The sequence below is a fragment of the Chiloscyllium plagiosum genome, unplaced genomic scaffold, assembly GCF_037043375.1.
Source record: "Chiloscyllium plagiosum isolate Xiang-an unplaced genomic scaffold, Cpla_swu_hap1 HiC_scaffold_12, whole genome shotgun sequence".
NCBI classification, from domain to species: domain Eukaryota; kingdom Metazoa; phylum Chordata; class Chondrichthyes; order Orectolobiformes; family Hemiscylliidae; genus Chiloscyllium; species Chiloscyllium plagiosum.
In genome coordinates this window covers 43,384,484-43,403,965 of record NW_028270150.1, presented here as the reverse complement: position 1 = coordinate 43,403,965, position 19,482 = coordinate 43,384,484, and the positions used below count along the sequence as shown (strand labels likewise).

Genomic DNA, 19,482 nt, shown 5'->3' with positions numbered 1-19,482 from the left:
AGGTGATTTCTTTACTGAGGATTTTAAATAAGAATACATAGAAAGCAGTTACATTCTTAACATTTAACTTTTAAGGAAATATATAATTTATGCATGAATTTGAAAATGCTAGAAACACAGAAATAATGAGTTCTCACTTGCTTTCACATATTTGCGACATGCAATTTATTTTTTGATTCTCACCTATTGGACCTTACCCTTCCAAATCCTAAAAGCATTGTTGCTAATAATTAAATAGAGTTTTGAATAGCCGATGTGATAACATGTCAGAGGAGCAGTTAAGTTAGTGTGTTATGTCAAGCTAAGAGGAACATTTGTCCATTTGTAGCATCTGCAAGGAGTCTTCCAGCAACATATGTTACACTGTTTCCTGTGTGTGTAATCTGTGATATGGACACCTAGCATGTGAGGCTGTCTGTTCAGAACTATAGTTAGAGGATTATTCTGATCAATGTTGGTATCATTTGTCCTGCAATGTGTAAGTCTGCTAATGAAGGTGGTTTTAAGTATTCTCTAACTTGTTCCAAGCCGTAGGATTTCACAGTGTATTTACACCTACAGTAATGTCATTATAGGATGAAACAATTAGGAATACACCTACCCACCTAAAAATCAAAATAAAATGGTTTACAAAAAGGGCAACATTTTGAAGTGCATGCTGGTAGACTCTCTCGTGTTAGTATACATGGAAAGTTACTACAAAATATTCTTTTTCATATTAAATTACATTAATTAGGTCCACTTTGAAAGTATATATATTCATTATCATTTACTATGTTGCCAATTTATGTGTTTCTTTATTAATACAGTTATTCATTGACAGTCCAATGATCAATGGAGCAGCATACAAAAAAATTTTGGTTTTAAGATTGGCTAATTCTCAAATGCATATTTAGTTTTTTTTGTTAATCAATCCAAAGCAGACATATTTTAGCACAAACTGTAATATGAAAGCTAATCCAGTTGATGGTATGATTGCAGTAGATTGGTACTCTTTCCTCTGTTTATGTTACTCTTTTACAATTTGATCTTGTTCAAACTCGTTAACCCCCGGCATACACACACATCAACATAGATTGACATCTTCAATTGTTTCCTTCCGTGTACTGACATTAATTTGATACTTCTTTTGATTGGAATTCTAACTATTTCCACATCTCTGTTGTTGGCTGCCAAGGTTTCTTTGGCTGCAGCCCTATTGCTTTAGGATTTGGGAGTCATCTGTTCAGCACGAGTGGCCGAATTAATGAAATTGAGCATTAATAACTTGTACTGGTTTTGAACATCAGGTGCCTCTTCCACAGTATATCAGAATGCCTATGTTTCACCATAAGCTTTAGTGATGTGACATCCTGAAAATCTCTGTCAGCAGCAGCTCCCATCCACCAGGACCCACTCCTCAGAGCCAAGATGGCAGCCACCTGCATTCTCATGGCCAAAATGTGAACTGCCTTGAAAGTTTTCTGAGTTTTCAGTCAATCTTCCATTGCAGTGAGCACAACTATCAAGTTCATGAAGCTGACTGCTTAGTCCATGTTAGACAAAATGTGACTGATATAATTTAAACATGATCTTGACAGAAATTAAAGTTGAATTCCTATACACTCTGAGCCACTGGTTGCATGCCTGTCAATCTTTGTTTGCCGTCTGAGAAATCGAACACAGCATTCATGAACTCTGCAATATAGCTAAGATATGACTTTACCCTCCAGTATTCTTCCCCCTCTGTCTACCTGCTTTACAGCATTGACTAGTAACTCAATATGTGAAGACCACTCCAAAAGCCTATCCTCTAATCTACACACCAAGATACTATCTGAGCTGGTGCATGCTACGGTCATTTTTATGGAGAATGGTTTCATCTTCCTGAAGTGGCACTTTTGCAGTTGAGAGAGGTAGGAGTTAGTTTTGAGTGTAATTGTAGAGCAGGATAAGAAGTGGCTGGTGAATGCAGTTTGCCACACAATGTGTTGAGGAATGGAAGATCAGAGATCTGCAGAAATCCTGTATGACTTCATCTCTGTCTGCCTGTGAATTAGCATGTTTATTTTATATAGAGGAGATGTTCAGCAGGCAGATTTGATAGAATAGTTAGTATGTATTGCATAGGAAATGAAGTTTGAGGTAGTGAGGATCATAATATTGAGTTTGTGAGTATGGGTTCTTGGATGTGAGCATTGCTTACTAGGCTGGCATTTGCTGCCCCTCCCTAATTGCCCTGGAGAGGCAGTGGTCAGCTGCCTTTTTGAGCCAAGCAGTTCTGAGGGTACACTGACACCCACAGTGTTATCTGGCCTAGTGGGATGACCCCAGCTGATTCTAATACTGGAAAATTCAGATCCCAGAGTTAAACCTGCCTTAATACATCATGAGTTTTACTTTGGTTACCATGGTGGTCAGTTACTCAACATATTTACATGAAACTGCCAATGTACTTTCAACCAAGAATGCAAGTTTATTAAACAAAAGTGAACAAAGCTATATAAATATTAAATTACTTTAGAATGATCTTAACAGAAGCAGCAAAAAGAAATAATTCAATTCTGTTTCTCATCAATATTCTTATTAAACACTCAACATGAGTGAAAGTATCACTACAATTTTCATTTGAGGTTTCTTACTCAACAGACTTAACGGCACATTCACCAAAGGCAATTCTCTCTATCTCTCCCAGAGACACATTAATTTAGATTAACATATTAACTCATTCTACCCATTCTCCTTTGACTGCTGAAACAGCTTAAGACTCAGTTTTAGCTGCAATGATCTGGAGACTTCCTTCCAGCTCAAGGGCCATGGAGAGTTCTTTCCAACTCTGACAGACTATAGACTTCTCCAAAAATAAAAACTGCTCACTTACTGATATTAATTGATTTCTTTTAAACCCAATCTGCTGGTGGTCTGTGACCATTTCTTTCTTCAATCATAGATCGTGTTGTGGCTGTACAGGATATTAGTGAAGCCAATTTTGGAATACTGCAATCAATTCTGGTCACCCTTTGATAGGAAATATATTGTTAAACCTGACAGAGTCCAGAAAAAATTTACAAGGATGTTGCCAGAACTGAAGGGTTTGAATTATAGGGAGAGGCTGAATAGCCTGGATCAATTTTCCCTGGAGTGTCAGAAACTGAAGGATGGCTTTATAGACATTTATGAAATCATGAGGGACATGGATAAGGTGAATAGCCAAGGTCTTTTTCCTAGCGTGGGGGAATCAAAAACTACACGGCATAGGTTTAAGGTGAGAAGGAAGAGATTTAACAAGGACCTGAGGGGTAACATCTTCACACAGAGGGTGGTGTATCTATGGAACAAGCTGCCAGAGGAAGTGGTGCATGGATGGATATATGAATAGGAAGGGTTTAGAGGGATATGAGTCAAATGCTGGCAAATGGAACTAGATCAGATTGGGATATCTGGTCGGCACGGATGTGTTGGACCAAAAAGTCTGTATCCATGTTCTATGACTAATTAAACTTTGGAAACATTCAACAATTCACTGCCACATAGCTGATCAAGTCATTCAGCTAAAGTCACATACTTTCTTGAAAAGGTTGTCTTCAATCCACTGTTCCCAATAATTTTCTGGGCATTTCTTTTAAAAAAAAAGGCATCTTTACAGAATTGAAAACTAAAGTTTATTATTCTTCCAATTTCAAATTCAAGTTTCCAAATTGTATTTAATAAATCTTTTTCATATTAGTGAGAGTGAAGGAGTGGTGATACAGTTCCATGTCAGAATGATTTGGTCTTTCCACATATCTGCTGCTCTTGTTGTTCCATGAGCAGTACATAATCAATCTCAGATTGACCAGGCAGTGCATGTTCAACTCGTAAATGGTTTCTTTAAAGTCATGGTAATCTTAATTTTAATCTTAATTATTGACTCCAATCTCCTGTTTCAGTCTTTAACATGTCAGTCAATTTATAAGATCGCCTCTTTTGTAGCAGCTTATTGGAATCAACATAATGTTTTACACTTTGCTGATAAATGGCTTCATTGGTGCCCCTATGTGTGTCTGCTGAGGAGTCAACTCCTACTGATTTGTACCAAATATATCAGTTGATACATCTGAATATTTTGGAAAGACCTAAAGAATAGCAGTAAATTTTAAATTGAAAAGATATGTGATTCCGCAAAACTATTGTTGCCTAAAACAAGTAAAAGCTAAAAGAACATACAAAACTAATATATTATATCAGCTGAAATTTCATATAATTTAGCTATGTGTCAGTGTCAGGGAGTTTCATGGAAGGTGTCTCATTGTGAGCGCTAGTGACTTTTCTTGTGCAATTCTCTGTTGTCAGCTCATTAAGTATGCACGCCGTCTCCATGTTGCTGCACTCTCACAATCTTACACTCCACCGCGGTGGAGGTGCTCAAAGATGCTGGCACCTTATTGTGTTCATGTGCAGTACCACATAACACTCTGGGGCTGCACACCATTTCAAATGCTGAGAGGCTGATCTGAAGCAGACACCTGGATCAATGAGGTAGCCACATCCAGAAGAACATACTGTAATACTGTAAGAAGATTAATGGCCTTCTGAGCTCCTCAAAGAAACTTGTCACCATCTTCTCTTTGCTATCCCATATATTTTAACTCTGCCATATCACCCATCTCCCACCAAGGCTCATGATCTACCACTATCAATATTGCATGTAGCATCTTCCCTTGTTAGCTTTCACCCATCCCATCCCTCAAGCCACTAATCCTTCCTGATCTCTGCATTTGCTACTGATTCATTCAAGGACCACCCCCGATTAACTGTAGACATTTGTTTGGAATAAGGACTATTCCCCTTAGACTTTGTGACATGGCCTTTTGGTTGAAGCATTTGCAATGTGATTGTCATGTCAGTTGCTGCTACATGATGTAGGAGTGGAATTGACATAATACAGGTGCTGTACAACAACGTGTCAACCCCCTATTAAGAACCATAACAGACTAGCTCTCTATCTGTGCTAAAATCCAAAGCAAGACAGAACTACTATATGTTTATAAGTTCTGAAAGAGGTGACAATGCGCTAAAAGGTAAAGCAAAGCGGGGCAGAGATACTGTGAGCTTTCACTTAAGTGCAAAGAAAGGAAGCATTGAGCCCTAAGATGCACTCTGATCCAATGCATGAGATGCTGTCTGTCACTGTGTGCAAAGTGACCTAGCACCAACATTGCATTAGACAATAGACAATAGACAATAGACAATAGGTGCAGGAGTAGGCCATTCAGCCCTTTGAGCCTGCACCGCCATTCAATATAATCATGGCTGATCATTCCTAATCAGTATCCTGTTCCTGCCTTATCTCCATAACCCTTGATTCCACTATCTTTGAGAGCTCTATCCAACTCCTTCTTAAATGAATCCAGAGAGTGGGCCTCCACTGCCCTCTGGGGCAGAGCATTCCACACAGCCACCACTCTCTGGGTGAAGAAGTTTCTCCTGAGCTCTGTCCTAAATGGTCTACCCCGTATTTTTAAGCTGTTAGGTAACAGCTGTTAGCTGTTAAGCTGCATTGTTAGGCAAAAGTGAGCTCTGTAGTTCTTGAGCTCCAATATCGAACGATAAGTTAGTTGGAGATGTGCCCTGGTAGTGTGGTAAGGCAGGTGCTTCGCCAAGACCAACCTCCATGTATAGAGAAAGAAGGCAGTCATTGTCATGCGGCATGTCCTCAGATTGGCATTGGCGAAGCACCCGCTGACCCGCTCCCCCTTCGCCATTTCACTCTGTGACATACTCTCCCATTTGCCCCCTTTCCAGCTTGCCCCTTTGCTGGCCACCTCACTCACTGAACTTTCATTTGCCTCCTTTCCGTTCCCCACTTCACCCAGGACCCCTCCCTTTCACTCTCCACTTCAAGAGAAAGTGAGGCCTGCAGATGCTGGAGATCAGAGTTGAGAGTGTGGTGGGGCTGGGGGAAGGAACTGGGAATGCAATAGGTAGATGAAGGTGGGGAGAAGGTGTTAGGTTGGAAGGAGGATCGAGCAGATGGATGGGAAAGATGATGGACGAGTCAAGAGGGCGATGCCGAGTTGGAGGTTTGGGACTGGGATAAGATAAGGGGAGGGGAAATGAGTAAACTGGTGAAATCCACATTCAACCCGTGTGTTTGCAGGGTCCCAACCTTTCCCAACACCTTCATCTGCCTATCACTTTCTCAGCTACCTTCCCCCAGCCCCACCCCCCTTCCATTTATCTCTCAAACCCCTGGACCACAAGCTTCATTCCTGATGAAGGGCTTATGTTCGAAATGTCAATTCTCCTGCTCCTCGGATGTTGCCTGACTGGCTGTGCTTTTCCAGGACCACAGTCTCCACTGTCCACTCCACCTGGGGACCCCACCCCACCCTCCCACTCTCTACTTCACCTGGGGACCCCACCCTCCTAATCTCCACTTGGGGACCTCACCCTCCCACTCTGCACTTCACCCAGGGACCCCACCCTCCCACTCTCCACTTCACCCCAGGACCCCACTCTCCCACTCTCCACCTGTTGACTCTATCCTCCCAGTCTCCGCTTCACCCAGGGACCCCACTCTCCACTTCACCCCAGGACCCCACTCTCCCTCTCTCCACCCATTGACCCCACTCTCCCACTCTCCACTTCACCCGGTGACCCCACCCTCCCACTCTCCACTTCACCCGGGGACCCCAATCTCCCACTCTCCACTTCACCCGGGGACCTCACCCTCTCAATCTCCACTCGGGGACCCCACCCTCCCACTCTCCGCTTCACCCAGGGACCCCATCCTCCCACTCTCCACCCGGTGACCTCACCCTCCCAATCTCCACCTCACCCTCCCACTCTCCACTTCACCCAGGGACCCCACCCTCCCACTCTCCACTTTACCGGGGGTCCCCACCCTCCCACTCTCCACTTCACCTGGGCATCCCCTCTCTCTGTTTCCATTTCATCCAGGTACACCCTTTCCCGCTCGCCACTTCATTAATGGTCTGAAGTGGTTAATATTCATATTCATATTATGTTGGCTCAGCTCCACACGGTGTGTGTTTAGAAACAAGGAGATCTACCATAGCTCTCTGAGATAACAGACATATCTTTAGCAGCTACCTAAAGTCCTAACAATTATGCCCGAAATATAATTGTGTTTATTAGTCTTGTTCAATAAATCTTCTCATTTCAGAACAATACCTCTTCTGTTCTTAAATGACCCACTCTCTCCTTTTGTCTCATTGGAGCCTATCCCTGGACTGATGTCTTAATAGCAATGGCAACTGAGTCACCTGCAATCCCCAGGCTCCTTGCATTTCCTGCAGGACTGATGTGGCTATCTGCATGTGGTCTAATTGAACACATGCCTTGATATCTCATGGCATTATCCTGTGACTGACTGAAGTCCATCTTCACTTTCTCAGGGACTCTTCCTCTCTGACTTTTAGACCATCCCATTTGTGTGAAGCTCATGCAGTGTGTTTGCTGTGTAAGCTGCTGGCATATGCTAGAGCTCTGCTGTTGCTGTGGCATGGTGCCATACAGTGACATGTTCACCCCCTGTCTATCACAAGCTGCCTGCCTGTGCCTCTGTACTAAAAACATGTGAAAGTTCCAGAGGTTAGCAGCCTTAACTCAGTGTGCTCTCAGAAAGCAGTGCCAAGCAGATATAAGTTAGCAACCTCTCATTTAGGTAGCAGTAATGTCTGTGTGGAGTTTGCACATTCTGTGTCTGTGTGGGTTTCCTCCGGGTGCTCCATTTTCTCCCCACAGTCCAAAGGTGTACAGGTCAGGTGAATTGGCCGTGCTAAATTGCCCGTAGTGTTAGGTGCATTAGTCAGAGGGAAATGGGTCTGGGTGGGTTACTCTTTGGAGGGTTAGTGTGGACTTGTTGGGCCGAAGGGCCTGTTTCCACACTGTAGGGAATCTAATCTAAAGTAGCAGAAAAAACTAAGACCAATAAGATGCATGTATCCATTTCAATGCAAAAGCATTCTGTGCTGATGGACGAGATGTGTGTGTACCCCTACTCACAAAGTGCTCTGATAGGTCGTTATGTGTCTGTCAGCTCCAAAGAAAGTCTGAAATGGTGTCTGAGTCAACTGGAGAACAAGTATGATGATGTGGAGAGGCTGATTGATTTCTGATGCAGAGTTGCATTGATGAAGGGTCAAGGAGGATGGTGGTCATGGAACATTCAGGGGCATGTCGCAGAAGAGGCAGTGGCATGATGGCTGGGAGAGACAGTTATTGGGCTGCAGCCTTCAGGTATCTGCTTTGTTTTACCTGTCCTAAATTTGCCCTGTCTAGTTTCCCCAGTGGAGAAGAGGAAAATCGGAAGTGGATTGAAAATAAGGAAGGTGGGGATTTAATGAAATGCAAATACAAGGGAATAAAAGTAGTCAAGTATAAAATTCTGAAGTCACCATTTCAGGCTTGAGGGAAAGTCAGGATTTTTTTCGCAATGTCAAAAATCAGATTTCTTAATTCTGACATATTTTGCTTTTTGGGTGGATTTATACAGACAGACTGCAGTAGTCCAGTTGCTGCCATCTTCTCAATTATAGACAAGAAATGTTCTCTTACCAGTGATGCCCACATTCCTTGCAGTAGATGGCATTTGTAAAGTGATGGGAGTGTGCTGATTTGTGCCAGTGAGAGACTGAGCATTAAGCTCTGGCTGCATTTAAAGAGGGAGCTCTACGCTCCTCCAATCTGGCTTCCTGTACATCCCAACCTTTCTTAGAGCCTCTGTCAATATATTGCTTTCAGCTCTGTAATGCTCTTCCTGAACCTTTCTGTCTCTCGCTTTCCCTATTCCTTCAAACAAACTTCTTTGAGCAAACTTTCATTCCCTGCCTAATGTTTCCTTGTATGGTGCTGTGCCCAATCTTATACTTTCATGATAACATTTTCATGAGGAGACTTGGTATATTTCACTATGGTGAAAGTGCCTTTGAAATAGAAATTGTTATTGAGGATGTGAAAGTATAGTGACAAATTTTGTCAATGGAACACAATTGTGTGGAAAAGAAGGTGTCCAAAAGAAAGATGAAAAGTTCTACGAGTGAAGCAGAGTAGCAATTGTAGTTTTGGATTCAGACACTGAATGTAAAATGCAGTGAGGTCAGATTCCGATGGGAAGCCATTTCATACATCTGGAATATGAATCCAAACGTAGTGTTTGCCTTGATTGAAAAATGCTCAAGGGTTTATTGGATCTCCTGGGTATTTTATGGACACAAGCGCAGATTTAATAAAAAAATCTTTTGAGACTGTGGAAGCTCTAAAAACATTTAACATCTACCAGATGTCACCATCCTTTCTCAGTGATGGACATTCAGGTCAAGAATCTGTTGGCAGCTGTTACAAAAGCAAATACATTGTTGATTTATATAAATACATTGATATAATTGGGGAGTTGACATGGAATTCAATAAAGCATCACAAGAACATATGGAATATCAGGCTACTTCTGCACCAGCAGGGATTAGCAGGGATTCCCCCAGGGATTAAATACGATATAGAAGATGAAGTGAGAACGTGCAGCGTGGGGTTAACTGGAAGAGATAAGAGGAGGAAGAGACGAAAGGTTCAGAGTGGGAGGCCATATCAGCACAGAGGGGCCTGAATCCTTGTGGAGAACACAATGGGCCTGGTCTTCTGGTCTCCAGACAGTCCTAATCAGACTCACCCTGGAAGATGCATGTTGGGAACTCTCTAAAATCCCAAAACATTGGCTATGCAGGAAATGCCCATTTGAGTCGAAACTTTCTGTGGAAGGTTCTTCAGCATCAGGAGCCAAACCATAAAGTCCACAGCTCCAGGGTAAAGTCAGACATTTCAGAGGTTTAATAGTTAGCCAGGCAAAGTTAAATGAAGAAAACCAGCTCACTAATAATACTAACCACAAATCACTCACTCACATTGATCCCCATCACTCACACTGATCCCCATCACACACACATTGATCCCCATCACTCACACTGATCCCCATCACTCACACACTGATCCCCATCACACACACATTGATCCCCATCACTCACACTGATCCCCATCACTCACACACTGACACTCATCACTCTCACACTGATCCCCATCACTCCAACTGATCTCCATCACTCCCACTGATCTCCATCACTCACACACTGATCCCTATCACTCCCACTGATCTCCATCACTCACACTGATTTCCATCACTCACACTGATCCCCATCACGCACACATTGATCCCCATCACACACACACTGATCCCCATCACTCCCACTGATCTCCATCACTCACACTGATCCCCATCACTCACACTAATCCCCATCACTCACACTGATCCCCATCACACACACACTGATCCCCATCACTCCCACTGATCTCCATCACTCACACTGATTTCCATCACTCACACTGATCCCCATCACTCACAATGATCCCAATCACTCAAACTGACCCCCAATGGCTCACACTGATCCCCATCACGTACACACTGATCCCCATCATGCACACACTGATCCCCATCACGCACACACTGATCCCCATCATGCACACACTGATCCCCATCACGCACACACTGATCCCCATCACGCACACACTGATCACCATCACTCACACACTGATCCCCATCATGCACACACTGATCCCCAATCACTCACACACTGATCCCCATCACTCACACACGGATCCCCATCACGCACACACTGATCCCCATCACTCACACACTGATCCCCAATCACTCACACACTGATCCCCATCACTCACACACTGATCCCCATCACTCACACACTGATCCCCATCACGCACACACTGATCCCCATCACTCACACACTGATCCCCAATCACTCACACACTGATCCCCATCACTCACACACTGATCCCCATCACTCACACACTGATCCCCAATCACTCACACACTGATCCCCATCACGCACACACTGATCCCCATCACTCACACACTGATCCCCATCACGCACACACTGATCCCCATCACTCACACACTGATCCCCAATCACTCACACACTGATCCCCATCACTCACACACTGATCCCCATCACTCACACACTGATCCCCATCACGCACACACTGATCCCCATCACTCACACACTGATCCCCAATCACTCACACACTGATCCCCATCACTCACACACTGATCTCCATCACTCACACACTGATCCCCAATCACTCACACACTGATCCCCATCACGCACACACTGATCCCCATCACGCACACACTGATCCCCATCACGCACACACTGATCCCCATCACTCACACACTGATCCCCAATCACTCACACACTGATCCCCATCACTCACACACTGATCCCCATCACGCACACACTGATCCCCATCACTCACACACTGATCCCCAATCACTCACACACTGATCCCCATCACTCACACACTGATCCCCATCACTCACACACTGATCCCCAATCACTCACACACTGATCCCCATCACGCACACACTGATCCCCATCACTCACACACTGATCCCCAATCACTCACACACTGATCCCCATCACTCACACACTGATCCCCATCACTCACACACTGATCCCCAATCACTCACACACTGATCCCCATCACGCACACGCTGATCCACAATGGCTCACACTGATCCCCATCACTCACACACTGATCTCCATCACTCACACACTGATCCCCAATCACTCACACTGACCCCCAATGGCTCAGACTGATCCCCAATGGCTCACACTGAACCCCATCACGCACACAATGATCCCCATCACTCACACTGACCCCCAATGGCTCACACACTGATCCCCATCACTCACACTGATCCCCATCATGCACACACTGATCCCCAACACGCACACACTGATCCCCATCACGCAAACACTGATCCCGATCACTCTCACCGATCCCCAATCACTCACACCGATCTCCAATCACTCACACCGATCCCAATCACTCACACTGATCCCCAATCACTCACACTGATCCCCAATCACTCACACTGATCCCCAATCATTCACATTAATCCCCAATTATTCACACCGATCCCCAATCACTCACATCAATCCCAATCACTTTCACCGGTCCCCAATCACTCACACCGATCCCCAATCACTCACACAGATCCCAATCACTCACACTGATCCCAGTCACTTTCAATGATCCCCAATCACTCACACCGATCCCCAATCACTCTCGCCAGTCCCCAATCACTCTCACCGGTCCCCAATCACTCACACCGATCCCCAATCACTCTCGCCGGTCCCCAATCACTCTCACCGGTCCCCAATCACTCTCGCCGGTCCCCAATCACTCTCGCCGGTCCCCAATCACTCTCACCGGTCCCCAATCACTCACACCAATCCCCAATCACTCACACTGATCCCAATCACTCACACTGACCCCCAATGGCTCACACTGATCCCCATCACGCTCACACCGATCCCCACCACGCACACTGATCCCCACCACGCACACTGATCCCCAATGGCTCACACTGATCCCCATCCCTCACACACTGATCCCCAATCACTCACACACTGATCCCTAATCACTCACACACTGATTCAAATCACTAATATTGACCCAAATCACTCTTAATGATCCCAATCACTCACACTGACACCCAATGGCTCACACTGATCCCCATCACACACACACTGATCCCCATCACGCACACTCTGATCCCCATCACTCACACACTGATCCCCATCACTCGCATTGATCCCCATCACGCACACACTGATCCCCAATCACGCACACACTGATTCCAATCACTAATATTGACTCCAATCACTCACAATGTTCCCTAATCATTTACACTGACTCCCAATGGCTCACACTGACCCCCAATGGCTCATACTGACCCCCAATGGCTCATACTGACCCCCAATGGCTCACACTAATCCCCATCATGCACACACTGATCCCGATGACTCGCATTTATCCCCATCACTCACACACTGATCCCCAATCACTCACAATGGTCCCTAATAATTCACACCGATCCCCAATCATTCACACCGATCCCCATCTCTCACACCGATCCCCAATCACTCACATTGATCCCAATCACTCACACTGATCCCCTATCATTCACTCTGATTCCAGTCACTCACACTGATCCCCAATCACTCATCTGATCCCCAATCACTCACAATGATCCCCTATCATTCACACTGATCCCCAATCACTCACACTGATCCCCAATCACTCACACAGTTCCCCAGTCACTCACACTGTTCCCCAATCACTCACACTGTTCCCCAATCACTCACACTGATTCCAGTCACTCTCACCGATCCCCAATCACTGACCATGATCCCCAATCACTCACACCGATCCCCAATCACTCACACCGATCCCCAATCACTCACACCGATCCCCAATCACTCACACCGATCCCCAATCACTCACACTGATCCCCAATCACTCACACAGTTCCCCAGTCACTCACACTGATCCCCAATCACTCACACTGTTCCCCAATCACTCACACTGTTCCCCAATCACTCACACTGATTCCAGTCACTCTCACCGATCCCCAATCACTGACCATGATCCCCAATCACTCACACCGATCCCCAATCACTCACACCGATCCCCAATCACTCACACCGATCCCCAATCACTCACACTGATCCCCAATCACTCACACAGTTCCCCAGTCACTCACACTGATCCCCAATCACTCACACTGTTCCCCAATCACTCACACTGTTCCCCAATCACTCACACTGATCCCCAATCACTCACACTGATCCCCAATCACTCACACTGATCCCCAATCACTCACACTGATCCCCAATCACTCACACTGTTCCCCAATCACTCACACTGTTCCCCAATCACTCACACTGATTCCAGTCACTCTCACCGATCCCCAATCACTGACCATGATCCCCAATCACTCACACAGTTCCCCAGTCACTCACACTGTTCCCCAATCACTCACACTGTTCCCCAATCACTCACACTGATTCCAGTCACTCTCACCGATCCCCAATCACTGACCATGATCCCCAATCACTCACACCGATCCCCAATCACTCACACCGATCCCCAATCACTCACACCGATCCCCAATCCCTCACAATGATCCCCAATCACTCACACCGATCCCCAATCACTCACAATGATCCCCAATCACTCACACCGATCCCCAATCACTCAGTGTACCTAATCACTCACTCTAAATCCCCAAATGGACAACTGTTCCCTTGCAACCTTCCCGCTGAGCATCTCTATACTAACTTTCTGCCATCTGACACTGACCTCAACCCACCTGCCATCCTTACACCTCCCTCATTTATCTAGCCACTTAACCCTTACCCACTGGTATCCCACTCTCTAACCCACCTAATATGCCAGCAGCCCTCCCATCTTCCCCAGCTTCGCATTTTGCACCAATTGTTTATCTTCCCTCAGTAGTTGTCAGAATGGCTTTAGCACCTTTAAACACAGAAACGAACAGTTACAGCCATAAAAAGTGGGCTTTGAGAGTTTTGAGAGGTGACCTTATTGAGGTTTATAAAATGAAGATGAAGTGAACGGCGGGTGTCCTTTCCCTAGGCTGGGCGTTTCAAGATTAGGGAGCAAACTTTGAAGGTGAGAGGAGAAAGATTTTAAAAAGACACGAGGAGCACCATGTGTTTTTCCCCAGTGCATGGTTTGTGTGTGGAATGAATGTCCAGAGGCAGTCATGCCTCATGACAATCCTTGCTGCTGCTGCCTGTGTGGTTTGCTGGACTTCTCAACGATTCCTTCACAGCCTGGCTGAAAATCTCCTCGAAAAGTAAGTAGGCCATTTTTTTCTCTGTTCTAGGTGGTCAGTAAAGACACTGACTCAGATCAGAAGATTCAGGTCAATGTGATACTTCTGCACTTCCAAAAGTATGGCCTCACTGAAATCTATCATCTGCTGTAGCCATCCTGCATCCTCAAAACAGGGCGAGGATGGTGTTGTTATTGACCGTAGAGTTGGTCATGTGATCAATGTTTATGCACTTCATCCTGCCTAAACTGGATCTGTAGATATTTGCAGCAACTAGTTTGCTGTCCACAGTTCTGTAAAAGAGGTCACTGAGGTCACTTTCCATTAAGAGCAAACTAAATTATTGCCAAACCAAAGCAAGCAGATCCTACCTTTATATTGTCCTCTAAATTACATATGGTGTCATGTCTGTGTAGTTACAAGTCTGACATCAAGTATTGTTTAAAAAGTGTGGGATGAGAGGAAGATGGGAAATGAAAAGGAGGATTAGGATACACTGTCATCTTTGATAGTTTCAGTGCCTTCACTGATGATGGGTTCAGCAAATGAAGTCCCAAAAATGACCGACACCATTGCTTCCAGAGGAACAGGATACACAGATGCATCTGTTTCCCTTTGCTTACCTCTTGCTATCTCTGGTTGTGTTGCTTTGTTAGTGAGAGTCGTGTAATGTGTTTGGCTGATATGGCTATTGTAAATAGTAAGTCATGTGTGCAAACTCATGGGTTGTGGATAGGAAGCTTTCAGTGAGCATTTGAGGGTGTGGTATAACAAATGTTCATGTTGACAGAATTTTTTATGAAATGATTTTCAACCTTGTTTCAACATCTCTCCACGGCCTCGCCCTCATTTTCTCTGTGATATTCTGCAGCTCCAAGATATCTGTGCTGCCTGGCTCTTGTATATCTCTTGTATATCATTGTGATGGTGTCTTCAGCTGCTGAGGCTCCAAGCTGTGGTGTTCTCCTCTTAAACCTCTCCCCCTCTCCTCATTCAAGCTGCTCCATAAAGGCTAAATTTCTGGCAATCTGCTTTCGTATCCCCTTAAATGGTTTAGTGTCAAATTTAATTTCTTTAATATTTCTGTGAAGTGCTTAGGAATTTTTATTATGTAAAAGGTGCTATAGAAATACAAAGTGTTGCTATTGACATTGGCAGTATGACAACTTTAGCAGTATTTGAGGCTAATGTTGAGTTGGTGAGATGCCACATTTATAAATGCATTCTATGACCTTGACCACTTGTGAGAGGACATTCAAATCTTCAGTCCTGGACTTGTGGCATTGATCTCTGCAGCTATCTGGTTCCTTTAGGAAATGTGTCTGGATGGTCTCCTGTGGATATAGGACACTTCTTCTGCCAAGAAGGTCTGTAAACCTTGCAGTCTGCTCTCTCCCACACTGTACTTGTCTTCTGTTACACCCAAGGTTTACTTGGCTCACAAAGGACTCCCAGCACCTGCAGCAACCACATTCCACCTCCTCTAGAAAAATTTGCAGTGTTGCTTTAAGTATTGCAAACCAACTTTAACTGTTGCTGGCTGTTCATGAGCTTGGCCATCTTCTCAGGCCTCCAGCTTATTAAAAAGCATGCTTAAAGCTGGCTCAGTGCTGCAATTGTGTACAGTGTCAACAATGTAGATTGTAAGTTCCAAGTTGGGACCAATTGAGTTCAGTTAACATTAAATGTTACAAAATTGTATCATAGGAGTTTTTCTCACATTTGTTACTTATGTCAGCACTGACCCGGTGGCTACAAAATTACAGGTAAAAATTGACCCTGTCAATTTGTGCAAACAGTGAACGCACAAACCAAAATATCAGTGAATGGGTCCTGGGATCTCATCAACATATTCTGGATAAAGTGCCCATACTGAGAGCTCCCAAGCAGGCAGCTCAGGTAGGCATTATCATGGGTCCTCAGGCAAGTGCTGGACACCTTGGGGGAATACAGAGGTGTGTGCGAGGGACTAGAATGTGTGTGGTTCCACAGCAGTTCCTCATTGCTCCTGGTCACACAGGAAGCTTTGGTCTCCACAGATGCCACTGAGAACATCTGAAATGCTAAGCCCGATGCCTGCATTGCCATCAATGACTAATTTCAGTGAGGAGACCTTGAAACCCAGGAATTAGCGTTTTCAAAGGGCCTGGTGTTGACTTTCAACACCCATCCAGGACATGTCGAAACTCGGCCCTGCAAATTTAGCGCTAAAGTATTTCAATACCTGCATGTGTTGGACACAAGACGGCCGACTGCTGCATTGATATGTTTTCTTTGAATGTAAAATGAGCAAAATAACCTTCCAGCCTCCTAATAAAGAGTTATTACTATCCTCTGGATTTACAGAGGCAGAGTACTACTGAATACTGTGATAAAGCTCAAATCATCAGGGACTTGTCCACCATGGACTTCCCCCGAGTATCAAATGTAGGTTTCCAATACACAACTATTATCGGGTGATAGCATCAGTATACACAATATACTCCTACAGAGAAAACCCCGCTCTCAGCTTCCTTTTTCCAATGTGTGGGAGACTCAACCATTCATTGAGATACCACGACTTTATTCACCGTTACTAAAATTATTTAGAACAAACCTGTAGTAGGGGTTGTTTAAAGGCTAACAACGATAAGGTCCAAACACTCTAAAGTGAAAACTTTGTGGGGAGCAAGCACAAATGGAGACGGTGAACAGTCTAAAATAATAGGCGTCAAATTCTTTAAAGATGTTTCTCAGTCGGCAGTGAAACAAGTTAAAGAAAGCAGCTTTGTGGTTTTTCAGTCTGTCAGAAATTGATATTACTCACAGGTATGTACAATAAATGTACTGTGACTTCCAAACTGATGTAATTATTTCAGAATTGTATTTATCATAGATAGGCCTTCTTAAAATTAATAGGTTTAAGATTCACTATGTCATCCATGGCTTAGGAGGTATGACTGGAATTATAAAATGCACCTCTTATTTACCCCCAGATTGAAAGTACTTTGAAAGTTCTCATTGCATATTTGTTGCTGATAAATGTTTGACACCAAAAAGCAAAATAATATGGTCATTGATTTAAAGTAGAACATAAAGAACAGGACTGGCAGTTGATACATATCCTGGGAGGAAGATGAGAGAATTAAGTAATTCAAGAATCAAAACTGAAACAAGGAGAATGTGTTAGTATTTCCTGATTCAAAGATTGGAATATCTATTTGTTATCTTCAATAAAATTGCTGAAGGCTTTAGACACTGTGGAATCACAAACTGAAACCATTCATTTTTCTGAGAACTAGATGCAGGGAGGATAAATTATTGAAGGCTAAGTGCAAGACACGAAGAATTGTAATTTTTAAGCTGCTCATTTCTGACAGGATGCTTTTTCAAAATGGGTACACATAAAGTTTTAAATTTGCAAACTCCGTGAGCTGCTTTTTATGAGAATTGTATAATGGGAGGGTCAAAAACTACTCCAGGCTGTACGCAGTGTGTCAGAAACCATTGCTGTTGAATACTGTCAAGAACTGGATTCTGGACTGCCAGAAACCAAGGCCATTGAGCCCGTAGAGAACTATGAATGGTGGAAATAAAAAGTAAAGGATGTTGATACAGGGAGTGATCAGAGGGGGAGGCCGACCAAAGTTGATTCCTTCAAGAGTTGCAGTGGTTGAAAAATTGAAACATTAATTCCTAACTTAGTTAACTAATCTGGGAATGGATGGGTTACAATGCAATGTAAACCATTCAAGCATCGCAATAAAGATTACCGACAGTGAATTGAAGTGTTCTATTAGATGCTTATGCTAACAACTGAGAAACACATTTGATATTGTACCCGAGGGAAAACTGACAGTATTTTAGATGGAGTTTGACAGATTAGAATGGCTGTACTTGCAGGTTCACTTTCTTTAATATTCTGAACTTAATCCAAAAAACTAATTTTTGTTCCTGTCTTGGGATAGAAGTTCATATGTTATGTACTTCATTTGAAAGAAATACAGCTTTTAAAATCTAGCCATCTTCATTTTATGACATCTTCCAAAAATTGTAAGCTGTAGTTTTAATGCTGTATTTTACAAAACTAAAATGTATGGAAATAAGTATTTTGAGTATTTGTAGTAAATAGATATATTGTTTTTCTTGTTAGGATAAATGTGTTTAGTATGAAAATGGGTAAACTTTATAAATACTGAAGTTTCTTCACAAATGCAAATATAAATCAAAACTCATTTTATGTAATTATTTGATTATTTTCAAAGTTTTAAAATATTAAGAGTTTGCAATTGATAAGGTTGTTTTTAGACTGAACTGTCCTTCGTTATCATGATGATAATTCCTAACTAGTTAAGTATTTGATTGAATAATTCCAAGGAAACTAAAAATGGTCACAGAACTCTTCATAATCCATTTCTTGTTCAGAAATTCCACACACAGTCATTCTTGGAACTTGTGGGAAATGTCTGTTTCTAATACTGAAACATAAACGAAGGAAATCAGAGAATACTTTTCATAGCATCAATTGTAGATTTTTTAAGAAAATCCAAATAATGTACATCCCTGATATGTTTATTAATATTAAAAGGCACAAATCTTATGATAACATTCACAAAGAGAGAAATGACTTTAAAGAATCAGATATATAAGTATCTTCCCATTTCATGTTAATTTGAAATATTTTTGTTCTATGTTCTGTACAAAGGAAATTTCTTTTTAAAGCTATATGTCTAAATGAAAAAAAGAATATATATGGATCAGTGCAACCTTCAATTCTTAACGTTATCACAAAATCAACAATTTTGCAT

The 19,482-nt window shown here is 43.4% G+C and overlaps 1 protein-coding gene across 3 annotated transcripts in view; it reads left to right on the top strand.

Moving 5' to 3' along the window:
* cd247 (CD247 molecule) overlaps nt 1-19,482 on the top strand; it is a 147,243-nt gene that overhangs the window by 40,566 nt on the left and 87,195 nt on the right. The window contains exon 1 of one of the 3 annotated variants that reach the window (XM_087992729.1): nt 17,372-17,503. The exons of the other annotated variants lie outside the window; for them this stretch is intronic. The gene's annotated coding sequence lies outside the window, so the exon portion shown is untranslated. Of the gene's footprint in view, nt 1-17,371; nt 17,504-19,482 lie in introns of those variants that run through there. 3 annotated transcript variants of the gene reach the window in all.